The following is an 18,628-nucleotide window of genomic DNA, read 5'->3' on the forward strand; positions in this document are numbered from 1 at the left end:
CAGTCTTTTCTAGGAAAAATAAACTTTGTAAGGAGGTTCATTCCTAATTTTGCAGAGCTAGTTAAGCATATAACCTCCATGTTAAAAAAGGGAGCAGAGGTAAAATGGACTGATTCGGCCAGAAAATCTTTTGAGTCCATTAAGATGGCTATTGTAGAAGCTCCTACTTTAATAAGCCCTGATTATATCAAGGAGTTTCATCTATTCTCATTTGCCTCTAAGGATACCATTGCAGCTATCCTCTTGCAGCAAGATGAGGCAGGCCAAGAGCATCCAGTTGCCTTTTTCAGCAAGGATCTGAGGGATGCTGAATTAAGGTATGATATTATTGAAAAGCAGGCTTATGCTCTTATCAAATCTTTCAAGGCTTTCAGAGTATACATCTTGCATTCCAAAATAGTTGCATATGTCCCTTCTGTTGCAATAAAAGATGTTTTAACGCAGCCTGATGCCGATGGAAAAAGAGCGAAATGGATTGTAAAAATAATATAATTCAACATAGAGTTGAAGCCAACCAAACTGGTAAGAGGTCGGGGACTGGCCAAACTGTTGGCTGAAGAAAATTGCAGCTCTTTGGACATTGATTTCTTGTTCAATGTAGCAGAAGATGGTCTAATGGAAGAACATGAAATAGCTGGAACGCAGAGTGGACAGTCAATGGCCGAAAACCTAGCTTCGTGTAGCTGGTACGCTGCAATAATTAATTTCTTGCTTAAGCTGGAAGTTCCTTTAGAAATTTCTCAAAGTCAAGCAAGAACGCTAAAGCTCAAAGCAACCAAATAATGTATCAATGGTAGCTTGCTTTATTGGAAGGATCCATCTAGAGTGCTTTTAAGATGCCTGGATAAACAGCAGTCAATAGAAGTTATGCAGCAGTTCCATGATAGCATGTGTGGAGGACATCATTATTGGAGAACTACAGCCCAAAAGATTCTCAGAGCCGGGTATTATTGGCCCTCTTTATTTTCTGATGTATTTGCTTTTGTTAAATCTTGTGACAGGTGCCAGAGATTTGAAGGTAAGCAGCAGTTGAAATCCCTGCCCCTAAAGCCAATCATTGCAAAAGGACCTTTTCAGCAGTGGGGCTTGGATTTCATTGGTGAAATCAACCCACATTCCAGTGACCAGCACAGATGGATATTAGTCACCACTGATTATTTTACAAAATGGATTGAAGCAATCCCCACAAGGAAGGCTGATCATAATGTGGTAATGAAATTTTTATCAGAAAACATTTTCAGCAGATTTGGTTGCCCACATAAGCTTATAACAGATAATGCAGTAGCCTTCAAGGCAAAAGAGTTGGTGGAAATGTGTGATTCAATGGGCATTAAACTTGTTCATTCCACCTCCTATTACCCCCAAGGGAATGGTCTAGCAGAATCCTCTAATAAAAGTCTGATTAGGATTATTAAGAAGTTGTTAGAGGATAATAAGAAGAATTGGGATGCCAAGCTGAAGCATGCACTTTGGGCAAACAGAGTGACCATTAAAATATCTACAGGTTGCTCTGCCTTCAAGCTGGTATATGGTACTGAGGCTGTTTTTCCCATTCAACTTACCCTCCCTGTGGCAAAGCTGCTCCAAACAGCACAAAATGAAGAAGATGAGATGGCCAACAGAATCACTGATTTAATAGAATTATATCAGATCAGAGAGCAGCTGATTGAAAAGGCTACAGCACATCAACAAAAGGTCAAGGAAGCTTTTGACAAGAAGACAAAAAGAAACAATTTTCAGGTTGGGGATTTGGTCATGAAATGGGATGCTTTTAAGGAAAAGAAAGGCAATCATGGGAAGTTTGATGCTCTCTGGACAGGCCCTTTCATCATTTCACAGATTCAAGGGAACAATACCTTCATATTGAAGGGTATGGGGGGAGAACCAGTCTTTGATGGCCCAGTTAATGGGCGGTTTCTGAAAAATTATGTGATTTAAGGTCTTTTGGCCTTAAAAGCTGTAAATATTTTGCTTTTATCAGTTTTAGTATAGCTATAATAGACTCCATGCCCAATGGAACACTAGGAATTTTGGCTAATTTGTTTGTCGCTGGAAAGGCATTGGTCTGCAGGTTCTTGAGACCTCACAGGGAGGATCTTATCCCCAGAAGGAGCCAGTGTTAGCTTTGCTGAACAAAAAATCAAAAATGGATTTAAAATTCTGTCAAAGGCTGCAAAAAATGCTTATAATCATGCCAAAGGATTCATTGATGCTATCAAAATCCTCAAATTATGGCTAAATGCTTTCTACCGATTGAAAGAGCTGCAAGAGGAAAGCCCTAGGGAAGGCGGAAATGATCTATCGGGAGGCTTCAAACACTCCAAAACAGGCAAAGTTCAAAATTGCAGTCCTAGCAGTTCAAATGAGCGATAGCCATTCGATCCGGCCGATAAGCGGTCCATATCGCATCGGCGGGTCGAAACTGGAGGAGGCAGATCGGCGGATTATATCGCGTCGGCAGATCGCATCGGCAGGATGGCAGTGGCAGTGGCAGTAACAATGATGTGGCATCGCCAATGAAGCGATCGCCGACATCGCATCGACGTGTCGCTATCGGGCGGTTCAATAGGAGCATGGCCTTTGCACATATGAATGACCGCCGGTTGGCCGCACCCGACGGCCATATAGCGTTGTGTTCTATAGTATTTCGGGTCCGCGGTGTTTTCGCTATCGGCATTGTCAAAGGGGCAGATGTGATCGCATTAGTTATTCGCCGATGCGATGGGCCGAACCCAATGGCCCCTCAACACTCCATTTCATATTTTTCAAATCCGCGCCCTTCGCGTTTTTAATCTTTTTGTGTATTTTCTTTGTATAAAGAAAATACAAAGGGAGCCTTGGCAGGTGCCTATTGCGATGAAGCTCGGACTTGATGGGTTTCCAAAGCAAATTGGTATAACATTTCAAGACCGCCAGAGCCATTGTTCTATGATTTTGTAGCATTTCTTCATGTATTCCCAAGTATAAAGAAACAAGGGATCGGCCAGCATAAGGTATGCATTGTAGCCCAAATGACGGACCCGATAAATGATTAAAGTCATACCTGAGTTTTTTTTTTAAAAGAAAAAGTCGAAGCAGTGATTGGCGGGAATGAACGGTGCAACAACATTTCTTGGATTTAAAGCCAAACAATCATGATTGAGCTGCTTTAATGATTCAATAGCTGCCATTAATCAAAATTATGGCCGAGGATGAAGCAGGATGCCGACTATCAATGTAGAGCATTAAATGGTTATGGTTCCTTTGGTATTACACGCCACCTGCTCCAAGGAGAACTGCAGAGCTACAGAGAGGACAAATCCATTTGCAGCACAGCCAGAGTTGTATCAGCAGCCCCATGTCTGAATGTAAATGTGGTTGGTGGCCATTTATGGGCTCCTCCACGCATAGCTAACAGGGAAACTGTGTAATGAGACACCATATATACTGAAAAAACAGATGTAGTGATTGATGAGTGTTTGATGAATGAGAGCTTATTGTAGCCTTTTAACTTCTGGAGACTATTAATACTATGAGACCTGCAGCTTCTGGTCTTGATTTCCATTAATACAAGCTTCTTTTGCTGTCACCTGCTCACTTTTCACTTCTGCTTCTTGTTCTGGGCTGTGCCTGCTTGCATTTATTGATGTGCTGTGAATGTTTGATATCAGAGGGGCTATCATCCCACCTCTGTATTATGATTTAGTGGCTCATTGAAATTGTTTGCAGGTTGCTGTTGTTCGAATAGCAGAGAGCTGTCATCCTCACTGTCAATTGAATAACAGTCGTGCATATCCTCTAGCTGATTGCAATTGGCCATCACAGAGTTCTGTGCATCTGTTGGTGCAATCAGTCTTCTACATTATCACTTTTACCTTAAGCTGTGAGTAGTTGGTGGTTGAAATCCTTGTAGTTTGGGGGTCTTCACCCATGCCTGGGGTAAATCATAGTAAGAGTGGTTATTCGGCTTAAAGGTGCTGCACATCTTCCATTCATCCATCATTTTATCCAACAAAAACTGTTGAATTTTTAATGTTCCTGAGCATCACTGATTTACAACCTAGGTGAGTTTCTTGCGGTGATAATAGTTGCCTCTGGATAAATGGTGATATAACACTTCCTTCCATACTACAGCAAAAATGACCCCATTTATGGCACTTTATAGATATCATCCACCATCCATCACATGATATTTAAGAGAAAATTCTAATGTTCAAGTAGTGGAACATCACATCAAGCATCAACAACAAGTTCTCCAACTCTTAAAGGATAACCTCACATTGGTGCAGAATAGAATGAATCAAGCAACAAATCAACATCGCAACAAAAGAAGTTTTGATGTAGGGTGACTGGGTATTCCTGTGGTTACAATGACATAAAAAAATGTCCCTCAAGCAAGCTAAGAAGGATAATAAATTATCACAAAAGTATTATGGTCTATACAAGGTCTTGTAAAGGATTGGTACTATGGCATACAAATTGGAGCTTCCTACAGCTTCCCGAGTGCACCCAATTTTCCATGTTTCATGTTTAAAGAAGGTTATAGGTGACAAGCTCCCAGTTCAAACAATATTGCTAGAACTTGATGAGGAAGGAAAAATCATATTGGATCTGTAAGCAGTCGCAGAAATAAGAACTCGACAGCTACAAAATAGATCAATTTCAGAGTATCTCATCAAGTGGAAGAACTTATCCGCTGAAGATTCCACATGGGAGGATGAGAATTTTATACAGAAGCATCTAGAACTACTCAAGCATTGAGGACAATGCTTTTCGGAAGGATATGGGCATGTTAGGTCTCTGTAATACTAGTGATTATCCCATTACTATTGTCACTGTAGCCCTTATTATTATTATTGTGCCCCTATTGTCCCCATATTATTATTAGTGTGCCCCATAGAAACCCACTATTTTTATTTTTGTGCCCTTATCTTATTATTGTTATGTCGACTTCATTATATTGTGACCCCTTAGACTCCTATATATAGAAGGGAGGTTTAGTCATTTGTATCATTGAATAATTGTTCATTTATGTAATGTAAAGGAGATTGCCCCCTCGAAGAGGCTGAATTCTAAGGCGTTGATCTATCTTTTCTATATTTTTGTGAGTTGGTTTCATAACATAGCATCTTTCTCCAGCTAAGAAACTTAATGGATTTTTCTCTCCCATCCATTAAGGCTATCTATAATCTTATCTAGAGTCGTTAGCATGAAAGTATTGTCCCAATCTCATCTACCAATGGGATTTTTATTTTTATTTCCTTTGGCCAATATCTCATATCTGAGTGTTTCATTCTCAAGTGCTTCCAACCCCTTCTTCTTATTTATTAATAAAATTATTTACTTACATAAGCATATCAATGTTCTTCATGGCCTTTTTCCACCATGTCTAGAAAAGGACATTACATCTATTGTAATATGCATTTTTTTTTCTTGTATTATTCATGTTTCATTCAAGAACTCAAAAATTTTTCAAAAAAAGATAAAAGCAAGAGGAAGAAGTGATAATGAAATAGCAAAATCGCTAAAGGAACAAGTATAAAAGAATCGGTCCCAGTATACCCATGCGATCAAGTTAAATCATAATATAAATGGTTATATGGATCCATAAATGAAATATATATATATATATATATATATATATATATATATATATATATATATATATATATATATATATACTATGTTGTAAAGCCCAAGAATAATAGTAGAGTGAGAACTCGCAGAAGTCAAGCTCTGAGAGAGTTGAGCAGTGGGAAAATGAAAGCCCAAAACCCTGAAGAAAACACCTGAACCACAAAATATTGAATCATAATGGTGCAAAGTCAAAGTGAGTGGACAGATGAAGAATGAATGCACAGGAACCATTAGATCTTGGAGATCAATGGATGAGGTCGAAGGAAATGAATGATCCAGACTAAATCATGTAGATTGGAATCAAGGAATGAATGGCGGAGATTAACCAGAAGCGCTAGTGGAAGAGAAATCCAAAGGAGCATCACCACCGTCAATGGTCGAAGATCTACGGTCATCGGGCACGAACAAGTCTAGGCATTAACCAAGACAAAGGGCAGATTTAAAGCTATAAGTGGGATTTCAGGTGGATACAAAATGGTAAATGGTATTTAGAGGAAAGCGCCCAATTCCATTCAATGGTTGACACGTAGCAACTAGAGGAGAGAGAAAAACTGCTCATTTCGGGCAAGTAACTCTCATGCAAGTAGTCCACCCGAAATTGATATCAGCCGTCAGATCCTAGGGTTGAAATCTACGGTGGAGAATGGACCCACTATATCTATATATATATATATATATATATATATATATATATATATATATATATATATATATATATATATATATATATATATATATATGGTTCTGCCAATTGCGATGTGCGATGGGCTGGACCTGATATTATTTATGCCATGTTTTATAACTTTGATGCATCTGTCATATCACAGCTTGTTAAGGATTGGGTCAATACAATTATTTAAAACACCGATTGTGATTTGCGATGGGAAGTCAATGAAACATAATCCGATGGGTTAATAAATCATAGTTAATTCTTTTGAGTTCCATAGTAAGGTTTGTGTTGATTTTGATGTACAAAAGGAAAATCACGTTAGAGATGAATACAAAGAAAAGGTGATTGATCGGGTTTCTTTGTGTTTCCACCAATCAGAACACTCCCGACATATATGTGGACCCCTTCCAAAGCTTTTGGTGCAATTTGACATGTGTTCTGAGTTTCAATATTTTATGTGTAATAAAGTTGAATAATTTGAAAGAAAAAATAGTTTTATAACTATTGTAAAATGGTTTATTAGTTGTTCCAAGAAATCAGTTCCAAAATTGATCTGATAGAAGAGATAAATTCCCGAAAAGGGAATTGTAATGGTTGTTGTTCGAATTTTGGAGAACATAGAGACTAAGCCACTGTATTCCTGGTATAGCTATTGGTTAATGAAATAATCAGAAGTTTCGATGAATTGTTGGATATAATTTTGTAACTTCTCTGCCATTTGTCATCTTATGTTTTCTTCTTTCAAGTATAGTAATGAAGCTGTAGGTCTTTATTTGCTTATGTAGATAAAGTTAAAATCCCTTAAAAGAGTGCTCCTATACTTGAAGTTTTCACCTTCCTTTCTAAGTTATAGATAATAGTTTCTGTGTAAGGCAACATATTATCTTTAATTTCTCCAAGGGTCACAAATAATTGTTTCTGTGTCAACCAGCATATTATCTATGATTCACTTCTCATTTTCATAATTCTTCTAAGTGAAGGATAGTAGTTTCTATGTTAAGAAACATATTATCTTTAACTTCTCCTTCAAGCTTTCTTCATTCATCATTTATATCTAGCAACAAAAGGCATTCTGAGATTTTTGGATCACATATGTATTAAGTGTTAAAGACCAACTTTTCCAGGTCCTTCATTTAAGAAAACAACAAACAATAAAGTGACAAATAAGTGACAACAAACAATAATCGTTAATGTCTTAAGCACAATTTCTTAACAGCCAAGAAATTGGTTTCTTAAGGTACAACATTAATTAGCGTCATTGCCAAGGAGAGAAGACAAGAACACTTTTCCCTGGGTTTTTTAATATTTTCATCTAGTTGTTCATTGAGGAGAAAATATTTGGTTGTTTTGATTCAAAGCAATAACTATGGCTTCAAGGAGACCCCATACAAGATTTGACACTTCACAACAGAAGGTTCAAGCTCTTTCAGATCCTAGAAAGCTGGTTTCTAGGAGGGCTGGAAAGTCTAAGATCCCAATTACACCCATCCCTACATTGTCTGCATCAAGCAGTAACTTATCCGAACATTCATCTGATAAAGAGTCATCATTTTCATCATCTTCATTTCAGGAACCTAACTATCAAGAGAAATATTTATAGTCCATTACTTTTCATTTACCTGCTATAATTATTCAACTTGAACCAATATCCACGTTACCACCTCTGCACACTCCATTTACTTCTAAGTCAGGTTCTATATTTGTTGGTAATCAATGTTCAATAAACATGGCACTACCTGCATTCTTGATGAATAGGTATGCACCTCTTCAATTTCCACAACTGTTAAATCAAATGCCACAGGAATACCTCAAGATTCTTCCTCGGTTTACAGGGGAAGATGAACAAACTACATAGGATTATGTGTCAGCATCTTGCAACTTTGCAGAAAACAAAAATGTTGAACATGTAGATGTTGTTCTAAGACTTTTTGTTCAGTCCTTGGATGGAGAAGCAAGGAAATGGTTTAAAGGACTTCCCAACAATTGTATTCCTTCTTGGGAAGAGATGGAACATTTATTCATTCAGAAATGGGGAGAAAAAAGAGATCATGGGTATTCATTAACAAAGTTTAATGCCATAAAGAAAAAGTCTAATGAAACTATGGTCGAATTTGTTAGAAGATTTAACAAATTGTACAATAGTCTTCCAGTGGAGATTAAGCCTCCTCCTACTGGTGCAAAAATAAATTTTGCAGGGGCTTTTGAATCAAATTTTGGATTCAATTTAAGGGAAAGAAGATCTCCAACCCTTGATCAAATCCAAACAGATGCATTAGAGATAGAAGCAAATCTGGTGGTTGCAGGAAAAGCACCAGAGACACAGCCTATCCAAGACAAGGGAAAGGCAAAGATGGAATCCTCTCAAAGTCAAGCATTGGAGGATATGTGTAATGTAATTAAAACTTTGTCAGATAAGTTAAATAAGTTAGAGTTAGAAAATAAAAATTCTCAAAAACAAACACAGTATAATAAGAGCTTTAATCCCCAATACAGAAGACAACCTTTGCAAATTTTGCAGAGAGGAAGAAAAGATCAAGATCAGATTCAAGCACCATTATATATAGAGGCAGATCCTGTTGAAAAACAAGAGCATCCTGAAGATCAAATTTCTACATTATATGCAGTAGATGAAGATGAACTTGGTATCGAAGGAGAAGAGTATGAATATGATGAAACATATGCCATTCATGATGAAAATAAAATTGATGAATATTGGAAGCAATTCTCTGATTTTATGTAGGCAAAACTACATAAGAAATATGACTTCAGATTGAGGAAGAGATCAAGAAATCAAGAAAATTAAAGTGAGCAGCAAGTTTCAAATTCCTCACCAAAGGTGAGTCCACAAGAATCTCAGTCTGCAAAACAAGTGAGTAAAGGAAAGCAACAATAGAATGCAAATGGCAAGACACAAATACTTCAAGGTGAGCCTTCTCAAGATCAAACTGGAAAAATTCCTTTGGAGAAACTTGTTTCAATTCCACAAGGTCACTTGTTTAGTCTTACTAAGGAGTTGGAAAAGGTAAGAATTCAGGTTTCTCTTATAGAATTGACAAAAATACCAATTTATCAAAAGAATATTGTTGAGTTTGTTAATTTGAAAGAAAATGAGATTATAAATGACACTGTAAATCTGCAGGAAGACAAACCAGTAGCGGTTTGTGGTCCACATGTAGAGGAAGTAGACTCTTCAATACCTCCTTTTTACATTTCCTTATTGGTCCATGACTTCCTCTTACATAATTGTATGTTTGATTCGGGAGATTCACACAATCTTATGTCTTTGTCAGTAATGAAGCAACTAAATCTACAAGTTACCAAACCCTATAAGGACTTGTATTCTTTTGATTCAAATCAAGTCAAGTGTCTTAGGTTCATTGAGGATCTAGCAGTGTCACAAGCTTAAATTCCAACTAGAAGCTTGGTCATAGTTGTAGTAGTAACAGATGTCCCTACTAGATTTGGAATGCCTCTATCTAGGTCCTCGGGGACTAAATTGGGTGGTGTTTTGAAACCAGATTTTACATATGCTGTTATACCGACTTTTGGTGGGGAAGAGAGGAGATTGTACAAAGAAACTAGCTTTGTAAAAACAATTACAGAAAATGGAGCAAGTAATTCACCTGTATATAGCCAGGAGAAGGATGACTTTGCTTGTTCATGCTGCATGATAATGTAGAGCTCACTGAAGATAATCAGAAGCAACTTTCTTCAACCACTGTAATTACATAGCTGCAAACTGGAGGAATGTGGAAATGCTTCTTTGATGGAGCTTATTCCAAGGAAGGAACAGGTGTTGGTTTTCTTCTAGTTGGACCAGGAGATAATATGCTCCCTTGTTCCTTTAAATTAAAGTTCGAGGCAACAAATAATCTGGTGGAATATGAGTCCTTGATTCTTGCTCTAAAAACAACTAAATAGATGGGAGTTAAGTCAATTTCTGCTTTTGGAGATTCAGAGCTGATTATTAAGCAAATAAAAGATCATTTCCAAACAAAGAACCCTAGGCTTAGGGCATACAGAAATGAGGTATGGGATTTGATTGAGAATTTTTTTGAAGCTTTTAACATTCAATTTATTCCAAGAAATGAGAATAGATTAGCAGATTCATTAGTTGTGGCTGCTACTACTTTCAAGCCTCCTATTAATCCAAGACTAAGATATGAGGTAGGGATGAGACACAAACCCTCTATTCCTGATTATGTTAAAAATTGGCAAGCTTTTGAAGATGATCAGCAAATTAAAGAATTTTTTACTATAGTTGAGGAGTTTTAGGGCACAAAAATTGATCAAGATAAAGAAGAAACAACAGAAGTTGCAGAAATAAGTGGTTTAAAAGATTCAATAGGTAATCAAAATATTTTTGAATTAAAGGATAATATTTTTCCAAAGGGATTTGTTCCCCTTGAAAGGATTTCTAACCCCAATGATGTGGTTATTGACTCGGGGAAGGTTTCATAGGATGAACACATTGAGGATCACAACATTGGAACTCAGGAGAAACTCAAAATGAATTGTTTTTTCAAGATTCTTTGGCAGAATGGTTCTAGATTAAGCACTCAAATGCTAACCTAGTACCATTGGAAGATTGAATTCACCTGATGGAGATCAATCATAAACATATGTAGGAACTTGTACACAAATAAGTTGAGGTGTTGAGCATTTGGTTTCCAGTTGTGATTCTTCAGTTTAATCTTAGTTCATGAATAAGGGTGACTTTCCAACTAGTTTGCAGAGGTTTCAGACTTTAGGAATGTTAAATTTAAGTTTGTCAAATTTCAGGATTTTCACAGTTTTGGAATCCATGCCCAACTAAGGCTACTGATCTACGATTCTCAATATTTTGCTATCAAAGCACAAGCATCATATCACTACAGATATTGGTGTGGTTTCACTGTACAAATTTTTACATAGTTAAGTTTGGCAAAGCAATGTATGACTCCACACCTGAGGAGAAGGCACTGATCTGCAATTCTTAGTGCTTTTGTGGCAAAAGCACTATCCTAGGTGGAGCCAGATGTTGTCACATGCATTTTTGTTGCTTGTAGTATTCATGTTTCATTCAAGAACTTGAAAATATTTCATGAAAAGATAAAAACAAGACAAAGACGTGATAATGGCATAGCGGAATCGCTAAATGGACAAGTATAAAAGAATCAGTCCCAATATATCCATGCGATCAAGTTAAATCATAATATAAATGGTTATACAAAGCCATAACTAAAGTATATATATATACTATGTTATAAAGCCCAAGAATAACATCGAAGTGAGAATTCGTAAAAGTCAAGCTTTGAGAGAGTTGAGCAACAAGAAAATGAAAGGCCAAAACCATGAAGAAAACCCTGGAACCACAAAACATTGAAGAAATGGCGCAAAGTCAAAGTGAGTGGACAGATGAAGAATGAATGCACAAGAACTGTTGGATCTTGGAGATCAATGGATGAGGTCTAAGGAAATGAATGATACAAATTAAATCATGTAGATTGGAACCAAGGAATGAATGGAGGAGATTAACTAGAAGCATTGGTGGAAGAGAAATCCAAAGTAGCATCACCGCCATTGATGGTTGAAGATCTACGGTCATCGGGCGCGAACAAGTTCAGGCGTTAACCAAGACGAAGGGTAGATTTAAAGCTATAAGCAAGATTTCGGGCAGATGCAAAATCATAAATGGTATTTAGAGGAAAGCGCCAGATTCCATTCAATGGTTGACACGTAGCAACTAAAGGAGAGAGAAAAACCACTCATTTCGAGCAAGTAACTCTTGTGCAAGTAGTCCACCCAAAATTGATATAAACCGTCGAATCCTGGGGTTGAAATCTACGGTGGAGAATGGACTCGATATATATATATGCGTTAGCATATGATAGAATCACAATCGCAAATCGTATTAATAAATTTATATGGAGTATCACCTCAGCTTCCGCCAATTGTGATTCGTGATGGACCAGACCCAAAAATTATTACATTATGTTTAAAATTCCAGGTGGGTCCAACGTATCATAGAGTGCCTTGTGCATATACGGTGGGTTCCACCGATTACGATTTGCGATGATGGACCCAAAAAACTATATGTGGTGTTTTATAATTCCGGTAGATCCGCAGTTATATATATGTATATGGTTCTGCCAATTGTGATGTGCGATGGGTCGGACCCGATATTATTTATGTCATGTTTTATAACTCCGACGTGTCTACCATATCGCGGTTTGTTAAGGATTGGGTCAATACAATGATTTAAAACATCGATTGCGATCTGCGATGGGAGGTCAATGAAACATTGAACAGGCAGATCCAATGGGTTAATAAATTAGAGTTAATTCTTTTGAGTTCCATAGAAACCAAATGTTTGCACCGATTTCGTTGTATAAAGGGAAAATCAGTGTTAGAGACAAATACAAAGAAAAGGTGATTCGTCGGGTTTCTTTGTGTTTCCACCAATTGGAACACTCCTGACATATATGTGGACCCCTTCCAAAGCTTTTGGTGCAATTTTACATATGTTCTGAGTTTCAGTATTTTATATGTAATAAAGTTCAATAATTTCAAAAAAAATGGTTTTATAACTGTTGTAAAATGGTTTATTAGTTGTTCCAAGAAATCAGTTCCAAAACTGATTTGATAGAAGAGATAAAAGCTCAAAAAGGTAATTGTAATGGTTTTTGTTCGAATTTTGGAGAATCTAGAGACTAAGCCATTGTATTCCTAGTATAGCTATTGATTAATGAAGGAATTAGAAGTTTCCATGAATTGTTGGGTATAATTTTGTAACTTCTATGTCATGTGTCATCTTATGTTTTCTTCTTTCAAGTATAGTAATGAAGCTGCAGGTATTTATTTTCTTATGTAGATAAAGTTAAAATCCCTTCAAAGAGCGCTCCTATACTTGAAGTTTTCACCTTCCTTTCTAAGTTATAGATAATATAGTTTCTGTGTAAGGCAGCATATTATCTTTAATTTCTCCAAGGGTCGCAGATAATAGTTTTTGTGTCATGCAACATATTGTCTATGATTCAGTTCTCATTTTCATAATTCTTCTAAGTGACAGATAGTAGGTTCTATGTTAAGCAGCATATTATCTTTAACTTCTCCTTCAAGCTTTCTTCATTCATCATTTATATATAGCAACAAATGGCATTTTGAGATTTTTAGATCACATATGTATTAAGGGTTAAAGACCAAGTTTTCCATGTCCTTCTTTTAAGAATAAAACAAATAATAAAGTTAAAAATAAGTGACAACAAACAATAATCATTAATGTCTTAAGCACAATTCTCAACTACCAGGAAATTGGTTTCTTAAGTTACAACAACATCCATGGAGGGATATTATAGAACATTAGTCAAGCCCATTCAATCATCAATCCTAGTAGCAGCTGGTTTGTTGGCATCATTACCGTTAAATACTTCCAGTGCTATAAAATCAACTGTGTTTGTCATGTCCTTGTCACTTTCATAATGGTTAGATTCATGGGTTATTTTGTGCTTGCTCGTTGCAGCTACAATTATAGTTGAAGCTCATTCTTTCTCCTTCCTTAGATGATTCACCTTGATGGTGCCCTTGGAGCCCCAGTGGAAGCTCAAGGGGTTGACTTATATGAACTTGACTCTGGAGGTTGTGGGTTACCTCTTACCTAGTGATTTGAATCTTTGGATCCCTTTCTTTCCTTAGGATCCCTCCAACCGTGTCTAGAGTTCATAGATATCTACGAGGAGGAAGCCCATTTGAGAAAGGGATATACATTCTGAAATTGTCTAGCTTGTTATCAATTCCTACATCGAAAAGTAATATTTTAAATATTATCTATTACAAACGACACATTCTACGAATTATTAATAATTTACCGTACATAATTTTTTATTTAACTGTTCACTGTGATTTTTAATACTGGTTACCTTTCCTTGATCCGACTCATACTGAATACTGACAACACAATAACTTGCCATAATTTTCAAATAATTATAACATGAACAAATTGGAAGAAAGGAAACCTTTAGGCTAATGAAGATGAAAATACCATTAGCTAATTCTTTTCCACATAATGTTGTTAGGTAAGAACACCTGAAGGGGCCTTAGGAGGATTGAACCCATGCCTCAGGAAAGATGACCAAAGACATGGCACAAGGGGACAGAGGGCCAAAAGCTTAGCAGGGGGCTTCAACCAACTAAACTACCCATCAACACTTATTATTTTTTATTTTAATTTAATTTATATTTATATCTAATTTAAAATAATCAAAATATTTAAATAATTTATTGAAAGGCCTATAAATTTCAACCTTCGATGGTTTTTGATCACATGAATGTCAATTTTTATTTATTTATAAAGGGTCAGGATCGATTTTTTTCTGAATATTCTTGATCTAATAGCTATATCATCGACTTTGACGAGAGGGAGATGGATCTCAAAGAGTAGTGGCAACATGGATGTGGAGGTGGAAGGGTTTGAGGGGGGTGAAATGGCATGTAGACATGAGGTGCATTTTACTTGTACCCTTTGTTGCATTTTCTTTCCAAAACCTTCATCCTTTTGTTTCAATGTGGTGAGTTTCAACGAAAGTAGTGAATTTGGAGGCATAGATTCAATGTTTCCAGGTTCAACCATAGGTCCGACACAACGCAGTTTGATGTTGACTTTCAATATTAATTTTTGTAGCTCTTGTAATATTTATTTTCTTATAAATGAATTTTTGTTTTGCGGGTGATTTTTTTCACAAGTGGTTTTTTTTTGCAAGTGATTTATTTTTTGTAGGCGAGTTTCAAATTCCCATAGCATGGTTTATTTTTAGTATATCACTTTTTCATTTTTTTCATTTATCATTTTCTTCTTGATGCATATTGATAGAAGAATTACTTACGACGACCATGCAACAAGACTTTTGTGGACATTCTAGAATGGTTGGTCGGAGCTAGAAAAAATATCTCACAAGAAAAATGTGAGCAGACATGGTGAACATATTACACATAGAAATAATTTGTATATTACAATCAAAGCCATATTACAATCCACATAAATAGTGCTCATGAGATCTAATAGATTCCAAATAAGGAATTTCTTTTTGACAAAATATCTCAAAAAATTTCAACAACTAACAAACCTGATCTATCAATTTACTAGTGTAAACATTTTTTCCAAGTTCTCCCTTTAATACTTAGATTTACATCATTATACAAATTATTACAAAAATCACAAATTACAATTCACATTTCTCCTTTATCTGACTAGTCTTCCTTGGCACTTATCCCCACTCTGAAGTCCCCCGGACAACACTCTTTTCACCATCTTCCCATTCAACTCATTTAACATATAATCACCTTTAACCATCTTTGATGAACTTTGAAATATCAACAATATTGACACCTCGGCTCGTCGGGTTTCTGCGATAAGAGTTGTCAAGTAATGAACTATATTATGGACCGATCACCATCTGTCCAATATTTCGCTTTTGGCTATCCATCAGTTGTTAGGCAGATGAATTTAATACTAAATGTGTTCAAAAATTGATCAAACAACTTGACCTGTTTCATACAAATGAATCTCATATTGTAACTTGTATCCGTTGTTCACGAGTTTCCAAACACCAAGAACAACAAACCATAATAGTATGTAAACACAATCAAACTAGTGATGTGTACAAGGTTTCCCAGAACCAAGAACAAATAATTTGATGTATGAAAAATTGTTCAATAATTGGCTCTGTACTTTTTAATTTTCAAACAAAAAATATAACACTCCTTAAAATACATTGCACAATAAACACCAAATAAATCTAGGCTATTAAAATATATAAGCAGTTTTGGATGCCTCTTGCAAGGGATTTTGAGCAGACGCAAACATATCCTTGGAAAATCTAGTGAAGGAATTCCACTTCTACAGGCGCATTGTGAATCTAGAGCTACAGGTAACACCACACATAGGCTTCAATGATAACCTACGATTTCAGCGTGAAGATACTCTAGGTATCCAATTATCCCACAGCAATGGAGAGTTACTCCCATGACTGATCTATTCCATATTTAAATTAATCATACAGTGATATTACATGTGTGGGTTGATGCTAATAGAAGTGCAATGAAACCACCGATTTCCGTCTCTCTTATGTCTGTCTATTTAAATGTTCCACAAATTGAAAGGAGGAGATAATATGGATTCTGATGTTAGAAATTTGTAGCTCTGGTCCCCCTCACTGGCAAGTTTCAAGAATTAATGTCTTCCCAATACTCATGCTAACATTCACATGATTTGGTGGGATACATATGTCATTCCTTTTGACGTTGTTTGGCCCCAATATTTCTGCAGTCGAATACTTGTACACTTCCGGGTGTGTTTTGACCTCATGGGTTGTTAGTGGAGCGAGATTGATGAAAGTGTGATTGAATTTTGTGTCAGGAAGGACTAGGATGCTCTGCCATTCTTAATGAGCCACCGAGTTTGAATATACTTAGATCCACTACATAGCTTACATCCTCCTTGTTCACCTGCAATATCTCCTTGGTCGTTCCATAGATTGACCAACTGGAATTTTGGATTGTGCTTGGGTACTCGAGCGAAATAAATATCACATTAGATTTCCAGATACCACGCCTTGAATTATTGGTTGGTAAGATCTGCAAATTCATTTAGATAATACAACAAATAAAAAAATAAAATCCTATATTACTTAGCTGAGAGTTGTAAATTCGTAGTTCTACACAAAGTGGATAATTGTGGAAACTAGTGTTTGATTCATGTGCCCATAATTTATAGATGGCATCGAATATTGACTAGCGCGTCGGTGTCACTGTGAGGCTACAAGAAGTAGACCGATTTGGAAAACAAAAAAATTATTCTTTATGACTCTCCTTAGCACCACACACGTATATACATTGGTGGTAGAGATCTCACACAACAAACTTAATAAACAATCACATGAGAAATAAAACTCACAAAAAAACAATCTCACACATTGTCATATTTATTTATATACACAGAATATAATTTCAAATCTCTTCCATCTTCTTGGGCTCTCCCTAGAAGGAGTCAAGTCCATATGGACTCTGATACCAACAAGAAAAATGGAGCAGACATGGTGGACATATTACACACACAAATAATTCGTATATTGCAATCAAATATAAATTACAAGCCACATAAATAGTGCTCATGAGACCCAACAGATTCCAAACAAGGAACTTTTCATTGAAAAAATCTATCAACAAATTCCAACAACCAACCAACCTAATCTATCAATTTACTAATGTAATAATTATTTCCAAGTATCTCAAATGACTGGAAAAGAGTATCTAGAATGACAAAAAATGCTAAAACATTTGCAGTCTTATTATGTTCAATAATGGTTGTTAATGTATAAATGACTTCCTAGCTCAACAACCTTCTCTGATTGGATCTTATTCAAGGCATAGGTAGTTCTCCAAAGCAAGGTGTAACAACAAACCAGTTTAGATCCATATAACAGTGGATCTATCATGTGGTGAGAGGGATCAAATCCCTCAAGGTGCAAACTATCTTTTGGGTGTGTAGAACTTGAAGAAAGGTTCGCACCTCAAGGGATTTGATCCCTCTCGTCGCATGATAGATCCGGTGTTAGATGGATCTAATTTGGTTCTAGTTGAGGGAAACAATGTCACATTTTTATATTATCATTATTATGTATATATTTGAGATAAAATTCAAAATTTACATTATGTTTTCTTTGCTTGACATGACTATATCATTCTCTTCTTTATTTTGGTCTACGTTGGTTTCCTTGAATGCTTTTTACGTCTTTGTTTGGATACTTTGATTGTTTTGTGTGTTTATGTGTTTGGATTTGGATGGTAATGATTGCGGGTGCTACAGTTCTTGTGTTCTATTTTTATGTGTATTTAATATTTTATTAGTAATTAGTTGGTGATGAAGAAGGGGGACAATATTGTTAATAGTTTATAGGAGGATTGATATTGCACATCTATTTTGTTTAATTTTAGGTATCACAACTTTTGGAAACTAATTAATTCTAAATAGTTTTCCTCCAAATATTACCAAATATATATTGAAGAGTAGTTTTAATAATTTACTGCATCAATATTACTCTTGAAATAATTTGTTTCTTTATTTATGTTTGAAATAATTTGTTTCCTTCAAGAATATTTTATTGTTTTTTTCTTATCTATAGCCTATTTTGCAAAGTAAAGAAATAATATATTTTTTTATTTTTTTAATGAGTGGCTGCATTTATAAAATCTTTGCATTATTTGTTTCTCCAAACAATTATCACATCTCCTTCAAGACATTTTGATTTTTTTTTTATGTTTAAAAATATACTTTTTCCTCTTATAAATATTTATATTTTTGTATGT

Source organism: Pinus tabuliformis, chromosome 1_1 (assembly GCF_031772625.1).
Source record: "Pinus tabuliformis cultivar Carrire ecotype Pingquan chromosome 1_1, CPIR1, whole genome shotgun sequence".
NCBI classification, from domain to species: Eukaryota; Viridiplantae; Streptophyta; class Pinopsida; order Pinales; family Pinaceae; genus Pinus; species Pinus tabuliformis.